The 16,712-nt window shown below is 27.7% G+C and overlaps 1 protein-coding gene across 2 annotated transcripts in view; it reads right to left on the bottom strand.

Moving 5' to 3' along the window:
* Positions 1–15,868, bottom strand: part of LOC107438242 (growth arrest-specific protein 2) — a 187,550-nt gene extending 171,682 nt beyond the window's left edge. For both annotated transcript variants that reach the window (XM_071179981.1, XM_071179984.1), the window contains exon 1: positions 15,717–15,868. The gene's annotated coding sequence lies outside the window, so the exon portion shown is untranslated. The remainder of the gene's footprint in view (positions 1–15,716) is intronic.
* Positions 15,869–16,712: the final 844 nt, after the last annotated feature.

A 16,712-nucleotide genomic window follows, 5' to 3' on the forward strand; every position in this document is an offset into this window, starting at 1 on the left:
TTATTGTTTATTTAGAATAAATGCTAATTAAATAATATTTTACGAATGAATACATTATAAAATCTTTGATTTGGAGGACTCATTTTCTTCTTACAGTAAACCAGGCAATCTTTAGAGACAATGTGTATATAAATTTCATAATTAACATTAATTGCAATACGGTTGCTGCAACATTAATTCCTCTGAGTTCTTACTTAATAGATTTTGCATCGTTTGTCTCCCTAAATGAGGTCAGATGTATTTTCCATGCTGAGACGTTTGATTAAAATTTGGATTTAAATTCAATGCAATTAACATAATTTTGGGCCTATCATCTTTAACATAAACTCAACGCCAACGAGACTTTTTCTGCTAACTAATATGACTAATGCAGTAAGAGGATGTATAAATTTAGTATCTGTATCATTATTCTACAAAATCTATAAGTGATCACATCATTATAAAAAAAAAAGCTTGTTTTTAACTCACAGGTTATTTGAAAAATACTATATTCAATATACCATATATAAAATAAACATTCATTATAATCAATTTCAGTATTTCATAAACTTCATCTAATGTTTTGGAGAAAAAGGTTAAAATTTTTTCGAAAATAGAATAAATCGTGAGTTTTATTTTAACCAATCTACACTGCCTAAAAAACATTTTAAGTTTAAATTTTCGTTTGGTAATAGAAAATAAGAAAAAAATGTGTAAAATTCAAACTGCNAATTGGATAACCATAAAATGCTGCTATTCAAACTGTTAACTCTGAAAATTTTTTTTAACTTTGTCTTCACCTTATTTGATTTAACAAATAAAAACTTTATCCTCGCCAACAAGACCCAGCTCATGAAAGTAATTAGTTCTTTGTAGCCGTCTTGTCACAGGACTGTAGCCGAGAGGGTTAATCGGTCAATCTCACGTCAGAGGAGAAGCGCGTTCGAATCACCAGGATACACAGTGTCGATATGCTCACAGCGAAAACTTTCACAAGTACTAATTTATCTAATTCGATACATAAATGCAACAAACGTAATGATAAATAAAATTCCTATCTAAGGCTTTCTTTCCAAAGGAATTTTTTTAAACAAAAACTATAGTATTTTCTATCTCTTACGATAGATGGCACCACTAAATAAAAACATTTTGTATATTAACAATAAAAATTTTGACTGCAATTTACAAACTGAAATACAGAAAATCGCTCAAACACGAGTTAAAATCACTCAAGTTTGAGTGAAAACGATCCACTCAGGTAATACTGAAAATCACTCAAACTCGAGTGAAAATAACTCAAGTTTGAGTGAAATTTTTTCACTCAAATTGAGCTATTTCCATATAACTCTTTCACTTGAGTGATTTTAACTCAAGATGAGAAGGCCGGTTTTTTCTGGATGAAAGAGTTAAATAGCACTCAAGTTGAGTGATTTTCACTCGTTCATTTTAAGAGAGTAAGAAGAAACCCTTCGACATAGATATTCATACTGCCATTAAATGGATATAAGAGGGAAAATATTTTTGACATAACTAGGTTTTCGAGATATCTAGAGTATATAGTATGTATATTAACTCTAATAGAATTTTTAATAGAACTTTAAGCTTGGAAAACGCAAATAGATTTAAATAACAGAAAATGCGTATTGATTGAGTTTCATGAAAAATTTCTGAACTGTTAACGTGAACTACTTTTAACGTGAACAAATTTTCTGTATCAAATTGACGGTAAAGAAGTTTGGCTGTATTTTGTAACTAGTAAAACTCAATTACGTAAAAGCAATTATAAATTTTGTACATAGTTGGATATACTAAATCAAATCATAAGAAACAATTTTGCTTTTTAAAAATTTTCTTTATTTGATTCACTTTTTAAATTCCAATTTACAAGGTTTTTTGACATCTTAGGAGAAAAAAATTGTTTCATTAAAGCAACCTTGGGACATAATTTATCCGGGAAATACGAATAACACGCAAAACATCATTGCGAAACCAACAAATATGTTTCTTTATTTGAAAAGCGAAATTCTTCCGTTCCTCGGATAAGCGATTAGTGAGTATTAAATCCCTGCCAATTCTATGCATGACTTCTTAAAATTATCACATCCAGGATGACCATTCACAAATTATCACATTTTCCCTCATTTCCTTTTATTGTATGGTATTATGATATTTTTCACTCAATAGAAAAATAGCATAATTTTTGCATTTAACTGTAAATGAAAGCAACTAGTTATGTAATACAGTAATGCTGCGTTTGAGTTGTTGGTAAATATAGGCGCTGTTAGAAATTCAAAAAAAGAAAAAAAAAAACGTACTATCCGTAACGTATACATAACCATCCTTATTGCATCACTGGATAATGCACTGAAGTTTAGTTTTTAGTCTAAAAAAATTTCTCTCCCTTCTGTGCACAAACATATCAATAGTTTAGTTTGAATTTTTTTACTATTTTTAGAAACGATTAAAAAAAATTCACCTGTTTTTTTTTTTTTTAAATATTGAGGTTTATTATATTTAAAAATAAAAAATGCAAAATCTGAAAAATTTAAATTTAAAAAAGCAAAATCTGAAGAAAAAAAAATTATTCCTGGTCTAGGGGCACTTTGCTACATCCAATCCTGCGCATTCAAAATGAATAGAAGTAGAAAATATTTAAGCTTCGGTTGGTTTAAAATTTTCTTGATTCAACTTCTGTACTTAGCTATCTGAGTTCACGGAGAATATTCAAAACTACAAAGACCAAATGAGCTCAAAGAGCATTTTAGTTTCATCAAAATTAAAAATAAATAATTGAAATTAAAATGTCAATAAAATAAAAATCTGAAAAATTTTATTTCGGAAGGTTATTGTTTATTTAGAATAAATGCTAATTAAATAATATTTTACGAATGAATACATTATAAAATCTTTGATTTGGAGGACTCATTTTCTTCTTACAGTAAACCAGGCAATCTTTAGAGACAATGTGTATATAAATTTCATAATTAACATTAATTGCAATACGGTTGCTGCAACATTAATTCCTCTGAGTTCTTACTTAATAGATTTTGCATCGTTTGTCTCCCTAAATGAGGTCAGATGTATTTTCCATGCTGAGACGTTTGATTAAAATTTGGATTTAAATTCAATGCAATTAACATAATTTTGGGCCTATCATCTTTAACATAAACTCAACGCCAACGAGACTTTTTCTGCTAACTAATATGACTAATGCAGTAAGAGGATGTATAAATTTAGTATCTGTATCATTATTCTACAAAATCTATAAGTGATCACATCATTATAAAAAAAAAAGCTTGTTTTTAACTCACAGGTTATTTGAAAAATACTATATTCAATATACCATATATAAAATAAACATTCATTATAATCAATTTCAGTATTTCATAAACTTCATCTAATGTTTTGGAGAAAAAGGTTAAAATTTTTTCGAAAATAGAATAAATCGTGAGTTTTATTTTAACCAATCTACACTGCCTAAAAAACATTTTAAGTTTAAATTTTCGTTTGGTAATAGAAAATAAGAAAAAAATGTGTAAAATTCAAACTGCTGACTCATAGAATAGACTACTGGTCATAAAGAGACCAGTATTACCCGAAATTTGATTTTTGAATTGTAAAATTGGTTTTCAACTGATGAAAATCATAACCGAAACTTCCTCCCCCTCAATTCAATTTGGCGGAGCGGTTAGTCTTACAGAAATGAAATTTCGTTCAAAAAAAGGCAACGTCAGGCGAAATATCTTTCCTCTGAGTTTTTTATCTTTTTTTGCCCCCATCATTTTAAGAGGGAGTAAGGGATGTGAGAAAATACTTACATCAGCAAAAAAAATGTCGCCGAAAAGTCATCTGATCTTCAGTCACAGTGACTAAAAGGCGTGAGCTTAAAATACTACATAAATAATGTTAGTACTCGTAAAAATGAGTTAGCTTTTCACCGCTTTCTAATGGAGTTTATAACTTAGAATGACTCATGAAAGCAGGGGTTGAAAATTTCCATTATGAGCGATCGTTATTCTAATGATGTTGCTAGACATACAGAAAACAGTTAAAAACCGTGCGCCAAAACCTACGTTTAATTCCTAGTATGTCTTCTCGGTATTCATTACTCTATTTTAAATTCTGCAGTCCTTAAAAATTGAATTTCCTTTCTGAACTAAATTGGTATAATTTCTTGTTCGTAAATTGTTCGAATTTTTAAAAAAGAAAAAAAAAAGAAAGTTGAGAAGATAAGAGGATTCGAAATGGTCAGGACAAACCGATAAACAGTTGCAAAATGCACTTTTTATTAAACCTACTAATTTTCATAAAACAATAGTATAATAGTTCAAAAATCTGTAATAAAATTATTTAATAGCTTAGTTTTTTTTAAGCAATTAAAAAAAATAATGGTAATATAATGGTAATAACCAAAGAAAATTAAATTATTTTCAGAAATTATACAAAAAATATTTTTAAGAGCTTGAGGTTTAAAAATGCATTAATACTTAATATATTTTCATTATTTATGAAATAAATAATTAAAACGATTTGTTTTTCTTAAATTTAAATTTCCCAAAAAATAATAATAATAATAAATAAAAAAGCATGCAAATAATGATTCTAAAATTCTTTAATTATACGTTATTATTGTTGGAAAATAGTATTACATTATTGAATTGTAATTATACATGTAAAAATATTAATATGATTTTAATTTAAAAAAAAACATTTATTGCTCTTTTTTTAATTGAAACATTTCCATTAGTTTGAAATAAATGAGAGAAAAAAAACCTTCAATTAATAAAATAATAAAGGTTGATTTTTCACTAAGCATCAAACTCTATAAGGTATTGTTTCCTTGTAATAAAACTTGTAAACAACAATAAATTTTGAGCAAGAAAAAAAATGCATTTACTCAAAACTAGTAGCAGGTAATAGGTTTTTTTTAAAACTCTTTTTATGATGTTTATAATTCGCTTGTTTCATTTTCCTACCGATTTAACATATAAGATCATATTATGATAAAAATTTATTTATTTATTTTGAAAGTTTTCTTTGTAAGTATTTTGCTAATTGAAATCACTTATTTAAGAAGTAATTTTTAAAATTTCAATTTTGAATCATTACTAGTTGATTTATTTCGTGAAAAATTTTAAATTATTAAGATGAATTATTGGCACAGGTAGAAAGACAATCTGGTTGAGAATCACAGAGTCGCGTGCCAGATTCGCCTGTTCACCCCATACCATAGGCCACCTGTTTCCGCCCTAACAGCTGTCTTTTTACCTACGCTGCTAAGTGAAGGATAGAAAAAAAAGTTTTCATGTTCTCGTAACAAAATCACCTGGTTTGGCGAAATAGTGTTCAGCAATACTTTTGCACAGCGCATCTTAAAAAGCATCTCCTTTTTTCCACGAAATCTGTAGCTAATTTTCAAAAATTATTTTTAAAAATTGAATTGTTGGTAAATGAAATCGCTTTCGCATTTAAATATGTGAAACTAGATTGAATTTGTAAATAAGGTGCATTCCTAATGACTAATTTTCATTTTTAATTATATAACTGTAATTAAATAAATGGTTTATACAGAATAATTTTACTTTTTTTTTAATAATTTTATCCAATTTTTCCCCAAAAACCAATAAAACGCTTATTCGGGGCTTCACTTTCCTGGAAGAAATTGGTACAATTAGAGGACCTTCAAAAGATTTTTTCACCCAATTATAATAGGTCGAACATAAATATTTTATTTTATAACCGTTGTTGACAAGCCAACCCAATTTTCGGGTTTACAACTACCAATGTTCAGCGCCGTAATCTTGCAATCTTGAACCCAATCCAGAAGACAAGGGGACCCCTGAATCAAGTATTAGGGAAAATTTGCCTTTGTGGAGTACTTTTTGATGATATTCACCAGCATTTGCTTTACATGAAGAGGAAAATCACTGAAATCTCCCACGGTTAGCCTGATGGCAAGGAAACTCTAAACCGTGATCTGACTACTATTGAGGATATTTTACGTCAGCTCTGTGGTTGGAGCCAGCCGGATTCGGAATTCGTATCGACCAGAAATCGAACCCGGTTCACCTCACTGAAAGGCGAATGCTCCCCCCCACGAATAATGATTTTAAATATATGTTTAAATTACGTATGTTGATCCTATAAGTATAATGATTTTCAAAAAAGTCATTAATTAAACTAAAAGAAAAGTGCTTGGTCCAAGTAGCACAAAATTACAGCCCTTTAAAGTAAATGCCGTTTTATTTCAAATCATTAAAAACAATAAATTAAAAGCGTAGATTCAGAAATTCCAAACAAAGAAAATTTTATAGTCCATTCTCATTACATAAATTATTTACACCTTCCAATTATTAAAATAACGCAATTTAGAAACATCTAAAACTAATTATAGGGATTATTAGTCAAATCAATTAAAATCATTTCAAGAGTAATTTAATTGTATAGTAATGAATTTTACATCTTTAATAAATTTTAATTATTTATCACTCAATTCAAAAATGAAAATCAATTGAATGACATTAACTCTTACCTTTATTTCTGAGACGATTACACTACTCGGTTCTACGAGCACTAACTGGAATTCACAACGTTATGTTTAAACAAAATTCTCCTTTATTTTGTTCAAAGTCTTCTTAACTTGTGAATGGTCATATTTGGCGTCATGGGAAAAAAATAATAGTAATAAGCTTGAGAAAAAAAAACTTCCCACATTTTCGCACCATGCTGTTCTTTTAAAATTTTTATTTACGTATATTCAAAACAAACGCATAAATAAATTTATCAGCAATTTTTACTAATTAATTCAAAAACAGTACGACTAAAAGTTCGATCTACATTGTAAAAATGACCTTCGTAATTTAGTCACTCCGCTCCTTCCTTCATTTTACAGGGGCAGAAATATATTTCCATTGTTTACAAGACAATTTAAACCAAGGTTTATTTCAAAAACATTTTTTAAATCTGTAGTTTCGCACAGTACTTCGGGCAACGAAAGAAAAAATAACTACATTTTTAATTTTTCATCAATTTTATTTACTTATTTATTAGCTTATTTTTTTCATTTTAGTTATTATAGAAATCAAATAAAATATTCCAACGAAATAAAAAACATTTTAATAATAACTAAGTATTAATTTTATTATAATTTTAATTATATCCCTGACAGCTCAGTTTTAATTATTGCTAATAAACAGATTGTTGCAGCAAAACTAAAAGTTATTCAATTAGAACATCCCAAAAGTTGTACTTATAATTAACAATGATTTAGTCAATATGTTACGGACAATGTGAATAAACGGTTATTATTAATACTAACCGGTTAATATTAATAAAAACCAAACTAGCCAGTTGAAGTGAATAATTTAAGCAAATTTATTCACATTAACCAGTTATTATTAATAATAACAAATAAAGTTTGGTCAGTGTCATTTTTTCCCGTTTTTATTTCTCCCTTTGACCCAAAGAAGCGGTTATTATTAATTTTGACCGATTAACCAAACTTTATTGGTGATCATTGACAAAAACCGATTAAACTGAATAATTTGCGATATTTCTGACATTTTTTCCCGTTTTTATTTCTCACTTTAAACTAAAGAAGCGGTTATTATTAATTTTGACCGATTAACCAAACTTTATTGGTGATCATTAACAAAAACCGATTAAACTGAATAATTTGCGATATTTCTGACATTTTTTCCCGTTTTTATTTCTCACTTTAACCTAAAGAAGCGGTTATTATTAATTTTGACCGATTAACCAAACTTTATTGGTGATCATTAACAAAAACCGATTAAAGTGAATAATTTGCGATATTTCTGACATTTTTTCCCGTTTTTATTTCTCCCTTTGACCTAAAGAAGCGGTTATTATTAGTTTTGACCGATTAACCAAACTTTATTGGTGATCATTAACAAAAACCGATTAAAGTGAATAATTTGCGATATTTCTGACTTTGACCAAAAGAGGAGGTTATTATTAATTTTGACCAAAAAATTACCCCATTAAAAATGATTATTGCAAAACGGTATTTTATTAATTTTTGTTTCTCCTATCAAGTAAAAGACGGTTATCATAAGTTTCTCTGAGAAAATAAAATAATATTTTGGCCGAGACTGAAAGGTAGCAACGAAACAACGAAATGTAGTGGTCTTTTTTCCCCTCTTGTTTGCAACGATCCTATTCAAATCCTTTTTGGTTCATTTACTTGATTTATTATTTCTAATTAGTAGAATATAATTAAATGTTTACTCTTAAAACGTTATAAAAACACAGTTTCATATAGTTTAAGCGAAGTATATAAGTTCTTTCTTTAATTTTTCACCCGTAATAAATTTTTAACCCTTTTTTCTCTTATATACGAAACTAGAGAGTTAATTTATTTCAACAAGTAATCATAACTACTTCCGTGAACTGGTAGAAAAGTTAAAAAATGAAGATAAAATAAAAAATAAATAAAGAAGAAATTTAACAACTAAAATAATGCTTATTAATTTCTTGGAGATTAAAATTATCTAAAAATGTGCGTTGCATGGGAACAATTTCATTAATACTTGATAATTTGAATTGTTTAATTTTTTTAAGGATAATTGTATTTTTTTTCCCATTTTATACATAAACCTCACAACTCATCACTTTGAAATCAACCTTTATTTGCACGTAAAATATTTTACTTTATATATTTAATTTAGGCTTTGTTGGTGTAAAATTTTTTCCAAGTGATATTTTTAAACCCACATTCATTTTTCTCAATTGGATATTCATTTTTCAGATATTCATACTCATATCACACATTCATTTTTCTCAATAAAACCCGAAAAAAAGGGAGTCATACGGAAAAAAAGTTAAGCTCATATCTGAATGTGTAGATAAAAATAATCAATACAGATATTAAAAAAAAAAAAAAATGAAATTGATTGAATGGCTACTTACTAATCACACTAAAACTAATAAGCCGCCTCCGCGAACTTATTGTATTGTATGGCATTTTAGTCATACTTCATTTCAATATAAAATAAAATATAGACTTAAAATAGACTTGAAGTGCATTTTGCTGGATCTTTAGCTTAATCGCATAAAATTGTGTGAACACCCAAGAATTGTGAAAACGTCAAGAACATTAGCCGGGCACAACATTTTTGCGTGAGAATCTGAATTCATTCAAAAGTTTAAAGAAAATAATATATCTTATAGGATGCCAGAAACTTACAATAATAAATTTTAAAAAAAATTCGAAAAATATCTAGATAAATAATACTAAATTTCTCTAAAAGCTCCAACCAATCACTCCTCGTTAATCTCAAAATATTTTAAATGTTTGCCCAATCTAGTATTACTATTTGACTTCAAAAATATAACATAACAAAAAATTTTTAGCAATAAATATGCGCATTTATTTTAAAAAATTTCCTGGAAGAAAAAAAAATTACGAAGTCTTATTTTCTAGTTGCATTAAGTTTCGAATCAAAAACAAAACTAGTATTTTTAGTGCTTATTATCGTCTATTTTTTTAGTGTAGTATTATCAGTGTATTAACATATTTAAGAAAGATAAAATAATAATTGCCCTACGCATTTGTAAATTACTTAAATGTTATTTAGTTAGAAAGGGAATTACCCACAATTTTGGTGCCACGTAAAACATAGAAATAGATAATGAGTTCAAATCAAATATTTTTCGATACGCTAACTCCTACTACCTGACTACTTAACTCCTGTTCAAACGAAAAAATAATAAAGCCCATTCAAAAGATACCATGAGGTTAAAAGCTGTTTCGAAACCTGAATAAATATTTTTATCAAATTCTACTTTCAATTTTATACATACACGTTTCGAACCTTCCGCCTAATGATAAATAAATATATAAATGACACACTTAGAGAAACTGAAAACTCATTTGGCTAAGAAAGTATAGCTTTCATTTATTTTATAATATTTTGATAAAACTAATTTATGGAATATGCAAGTGGTATAAACTGCGTTAGTTGGCCATTTGTATGGTAAATAAACAACAGTTCTAAATAATTATAAAATATTGACTTTATAACGTACTTTAAATATGATCACAAGTTATTTAAAAAGAGAAAATATTCATAAGTTTAATACCATTTAGGATACTTAAATGTTCGTTATTTTTTGTCTAAATATTTTCCATCATAAAAAAAAGAAAAAACCCCACTTGAACACACTAATGTTTTGTTAAAGAAGTCTTTAGCATTTCATGAAAGTGCTAGAACTTAAGTTTAACTTACGTATTTCGCTTTAGAATTGCTAAATTAAATTAGAGGGCTTATTAAACTTAAAGTGACTCCAAGATCTAAAATTAAAGCAGCCCGGAGGCAAAAACAATTTTAATTATATTTCAAAGGTGATGAGTTAGTTTTTGACATATAGTTTGGATATGTACTAACGAATTGAAAATGCTTAGACGAAGAGAATTATTTCCAGATGAAATTATAACAGTAATTAATTAATTATAGTGAATTAAAGGTCAAACCTTCGGTAATAGACAGAGGTAGGAAATAGCGCACTATAAGTAGTGAAACTACTGTAGTCGCTACTTTTTTTTTCGTAGTTTGTAGTGTAGGAGAGCTACTTTTTTTAAAAAGGTAGTGTAGTGAATAGTTCAATACAAAAAAAACAGTAGTTTGTAGTGATTCCTGGAAACTACTTTTAACGATAGTTAGGTAAAGAAGCGTGGCTCTAACGCAATTAATTTTCGAATTTGATGGTTTGAGTAGTGTGTAGTGATTCCTGGAAACTACTTTCAACGATAGTTTAGTAAAGAAGAGCGGCTCCAACACAATTAATTTTCGAATTTGATGGTTTGAGAAGTTTGTAGCAATTCCTGGAAACTACTTTCAACGATAGTTTAGTAAAGGAGTGCGGCTCTAACGCAATTAATTTTCGAATTTGATGGTTTGAGTAGTGTGTAGTGATTCCTGGAAACTACTTTCAACGATAGTTTAGTAAAGAAGCGCAGCTCTAACGCAATTAATTTTCGAATTTGATGGTTTTGATGGTTTGAGTAGTGTGTAGTGATTCCTGGAAACTAATTTCAACTATAGTTTAGTAAGGAAGAGCGGCGCTAACGCAATTAATTTTCGAATTTGATGGTTTTGATGGTTTGAGTAGTTTGTAGCGATTCCTGGAAACTACTTTTAACGATAGTTTAGTAAAGAAGCGTGGCTCTAACGCAATTAATTTTCGAATTTGATGGTTTTGATGGTTTGAGTAGTGTGTAGTGATTCCTGGAAACTACTTTCAACGATAGTTTAGTAAAGAAGAGCGGCGCTAACGCAATTAATTTTCGAATTTGATGGTTTTGATGGTTTGAGTAGTTTGTAGCGATTCCTGGAAACTACTTTCAACGATAGTTTAGTAAAAAAGAACGGCTCTAATGCAATTAATTTTTGAATTTGATGGGTACAAATCTTCGAGGGTCCGTCAATGGATGCAATGAAAATAACCCTATGGCTGCAGTTGAGTGTAAACAGGAATTACATATTTAAAATTACTTATAACTAATATTTCAAATAGCCATTACGAAAAATAAATAATTAGTGATTAAGTGTCACACTTTCACATGTGAATGTACACTCGTGAAACATTGATGTTACTTAAAAGGAAGGGAACGTATATTCTATGTACTTAATTTTTTAGAGAAAATAAAAGAGTATTACACAATTGAAAAATTTAAAGTATTTAATTATTTCGTGTTTCATAAATTAAATATTCGTTGTTGAAAAAGGAAGAAAAAGTTGAAGATTAAATGAAAAAAAATTCGAAATTTTTTTTTTTTGGAATAACAAACTGGCTCATGTAAACATGAATATATGTTTCTTAATTATTCGCTTATATTTAATGCAAGTTCGTCTTCGTAAAGTAGTGAAGTAGTTACTACAATTCCAAAGTAGTTTGTAGACACTGCATTTAAAAAAAAGGTTGTAGTTAACTACATTTGTAACAAAATGGTTGTAGTAAACTACAAAAATAATGTAGTTTTTCCGACACTGTTAAGAGACAAAAAAATTGAGGAAAAAAAAATTCACTTGATGAAATTATATTTAATTGTAGTTAATGAAATCTCAAACTATATTTTATTTTAATGTTAGTAGTTGTAGAGTTGTCTACTAAGTTCATAAAGTGTAATGCGTGTTTCGAGTTTTAAGTAAAAATATATAGTTGTTGAGAGGTATTTGGAATAAAACGCATAAGATAGGTCGAATTATTATTATTAGGCGAGATAATTGTTTGACAAGATAAATATTAGACGAGATAAATATTAAACGAGATAATTATTAGACGAAAAGATGAATTCAGCAAGTTAAAATATTCGATAAAGGAAATTTATAATGTGACTAATGCGAAAAGAAAAAAAGACACTTGTCAACATCTTTGTTTACAAATATGCAGCTTGTTCAAGATCACATGGAAAATTCAGTAACTTAGCTTGTAGCGCATGTTGACAATCGTGAGAGAAAAAAAAATAAAGAAGGAAAGAAAGAAAGAAAAAACTTGCTGTCACGTGACTTCCCGACACCTTGCACCCCGTTGTAATTATGAAGCTTCAGAATTGTTCTTGCGGAGAAATAATGCGTTTCAGGTATTTTCTTTCCTGGCTCTCAAGAAGAAGAAAAATAGCGAAATATATATTTAATGCACATTTAAAAAAATAATAAAAATAACGGAATCGTTAAGGTCAGTGATTCGTTACTTGTAAATAATATTCGCAACATTCATACAGCGTAAACGTTAAATATTGAAGTATTAAAATTAGCAAATTGTCTGTAATATTAAGTAATTGCAATCAAACAGCGCTATTTAGATTTTAAAACAGAACAATAAATAAATAACAGAGATGAAAAAATTTTGAACATATAAATGCGGGTGTATTTTTTCGTGATTGTTACCTTTTCTACGGTTTCATTTATTTGATAAAAGAAAATGAAATACAAAAACTTAAATTTAAAGTCAATTTATCCACTAATTTCATTTAATCACGATGCTTTTACCTGGCTTTGAAATAATTTCTCATTCAAATTCACGAGGGTTCATCACATGACATTTTATACATAAAACAGATGGTCAAATTCTTCTTTGACTCAAAATTGCCCATTTATAACAACTTGTGCTTTCGACTAGAATTAATAAAAGAATTTAATTTTAAAAATAAATACTTGGTATCCCTTTAAATGTAACATATAAAAAGCGCAAAAAGAAAATAACCTCACATTGCAGACACAAAATAGATAAATCAAAACAAATAGTAGTAAAATACGAAGTCATCATCAATAGATGACGTGTATTTATACATTTCAAAGCCAGCTAGATTTGCTAACTTTCCATTTGAATATTCTATATTATTATTCGCCGATTTTCGAATATTATCGACGGATTAACAGCAAGATAATTGTTGCAGATATTTGTAATTGCTTGCAAATAATTACATAGAAATAGCAAACTTTTAGACAGTTGATGCTGTTTAATAGATGGTGTTTTTTTATTGCAAATTAAAGATCACAACAGGTAAGATACACAACTTCATTGATTATTCTCATCTTTGTGTGTAGGTGGACTGGAAAAATAGTCCCATTTCGTCATGGTATACGATTTTAAGACTCCTATTGGTCACGTGATGAACAATATTTATGAATGCAAAACTATACCATACAAATTTCTATAGAGAATATCATTATTTAAAGAGCAGGAGCAGATGAAAAGAACTTATCAGTTTCCACTCTCATCAATAGTATATTTTATATTTCAAATAATTTCGGTGTCTGACAGCAAAGAACAAGCAACAATATCTCCTAAAGCAGTTTGCATAATTGAATAATAGTAATAATAATAACAATAACACAATGAAAGCTTAATGGCTACTGAAATAGAAATTCCAGAAATTACCCTTCACTAAAAACACTATCATTTTTTTTTTCTACTGAAGAAAATTTTGTTTTACATGAAGAAAAAAAAAATAATTTTACCAATTATTATATAAGTTGTTTCTCTGTTATACTGTTGTTAAGAAACTTTATTATGGTTGTTAACCTTTTGACGTAGTTGAGACACCGGTGTCGCTTTTGTACATTTTTTTGACGCTCTAATTACTATCAACAGTATATTTCTGTATTTTAATTTTTTAATTATAAGAAACAGTCCAATGATTACTAAAGCATCTGTTAGTTTAACAGAATTATATTTGATCTAAAATATATAATGCAAAATTATGAAAAATTCTGATTTTCAAAAATTTATGAATAACTGATTTTGTAAATTAAAAAAATTTCAGTGATGAATAACTATTTCCTTTAGATCTAAATAACTGCAAATAGATGCAGATTTGAAAAGGTATTGTTTTAAAGTGAGCCGTTTTTGAAGGGTTTTATCTTTAATGCAGAAAAAGACACCGCTGTTTCATGCTGTATTTCTATTCTATAAATTTTTAAAATGTTAAATATAATATTTTTAAAATATTTTGATCCATATTAATACAAAATAATGAAAAAAAGTATGAAAAATATGTATAATAAAAATTCTGTGTCCCGAGGTTAAGGAACTTTGCTTAGCTATTTTTTTCTTTTCAAACAAAAATTATTTATTGTGATGGGTTATATAAGACATATAAGACGATAAAATAATCACGCCATTCTTTGCAACACCTAGATATATAATATGAAATATCACATTTGTTTCACAATCATAAATGGTTTAGTAAAGTTATAAAAATAAAAATTTCGCAACTAAGCGTAAAAAAAAATTTAAACGTCAGGCAATAACTGGTTTAGGAAGTTGTTTGCATTGTAAAACTAAAAGATAAGAATTTTTAATTTTAAAATTTTATTTTCAAAGAGAGTATTTTTTATGAATTTTTCTCAAAATTGATTTTAAAAGTACCCAAGCTCTTTTTATCTTCTCTATCAAAGATTATATTGTTGCAGATAAAAGTTTCTTGATCAGATTCGATAGAAATAAAATTCTAAAATGAGTTTTGGAAGCAGCGCAGAAATCTACACAAAGTTTAAGTTTATGTTTTACGTGCCACCGTTCGATTTTTTATTAACTCACATTATACTTATTATTAAATTATGTATTAAAATACTTGATTCAATTTAAAAACAATTCATGCAGAGTAAAATTTTATAATTAACATAATTTATGTAATTAACATCAGTCTTCAATTAGTTTCAATAACCATAATTCAATTAGTTTCAATAACCATTCCAACATAAAAACAAAACGTGAAATAAATTTTACATAAAAATTTCCTCTATATTATATTTAAAACTTTTCAAATTTAAGGATTTTCATGGCTATAAAAGTTGATTAAATTACTATACTTTAAGACATTTCATGAAATAATACTGACTTTTCTGAAGAAAAAAAAGCAAAAACAAAGAAACAACAACATTCCTGCATAAATTTCAAGATCAGAAATTATTGATTCAATTATATTTTTGACATAATGTTGTTATAAATATTGTGTTTTACTGCTGAACAATATTGCATTTTACAAAGCACAGTAATTCAAAATTATTTTCTGTGCATAACTGTATGCATTTTTGAAAATCTAGGTAACACTGTTTTAATTTCCGGATTATTCGCACGGCTTTCCGTCCCCTAACGGCATTATACAACTCTGAGGGGGGTACGATGTTACGGAAGCTGGAAGCGAAATTGCGGAAAATTAATTCACTGAGATCGATGGAGTGAAAATGCTACGGGGAATCAAAGCTTACCTTATAGATGATGCGAAGATTTATAGTGTATATCCAATTATTCCTTATAAATTGCCGGTGAATAAAACAATAAAGATACGACACTACTCCCGATCTTCACCATCAACATCTTTCTCCCTCCTCTGATGATTCCGGACAGCAGCCATGGCAACCGTTGTTAGAGACGCTTCACGCAGCGCCATCTGTGAACTAGTTTCTGAGGTATTTCTTTTTGAAGTAACTATAAGCAAAGGTAACAATAAAATTATTAAAATAAATAAATAAAATTATTTTTGTATCTACTGAAAAAGATCTTGAAATTAACCTACAACTAGAATTTTATTAAATAAAAATGAATTTTTTTTAAAGGTTAGTTAAAGTTTTATGAAATTTTATAACATAATATCTTTTTTATATTTGATCTGCAACTTTTTGAAAGGATTTAAAATTTTGAGTTTAAATCTTTAACGCCCCTTGGATTAATCAGTAAAATTTTTGAATATTTTTTTTTTAAAAACATTATTTAAAAATTTGGGACAAAAATTGCTTGGAACATTTTATTTCTAGTAACTATGAATACCTACTTTTCTGTACCCTATTTTTAATAAGCAACCAATTAAAACATTAAAGCATTAATTGTTTTTTGCCTGGTAAAGTAATTATATTAAGAAATATTTATACTATATATGAGTTGATCGCGTTTGAATCTAAACCCTTGGAGATGAAAAGTTTTTTCTAATGTTAATTATATTACTTTCATTTCTTTTTTTAATTGAGTTGCGTAATTTCGTTTAGTGAATATTATTCAAATGACAGTCGTGATGACGCATTTAAAAATTTCTTAGTGCAGTGACGAAAATGTGCAAACCACAGAACAAATATTCACCTGTAAATTAGGTATGTGATTTATTTATTTATTATTATTATTATGTTTTTTTTTGTATTACTTTAATTTATGAATTTCATGAATTTTATAAACTTATTTTTCGTATTTCTTTCATATTTTGTTACGCGAAG

This window comes from Parasteatoda tepidariorum, chromosome 4 (genome assembly GCF_043381705.1).
Source record: "Parasteatoda tepidariorum isolate YZ-2023 chromosome 4, CAS_Ptep_4.0, whole genome shotgun sequence".
Taxonomy (NCBI): Eukaryota; Metazoa; Arthropoda; class Arachnida; order Araneae; family Theridiidae; genus Parasteatoda; species Parasteatoda tepidariorum.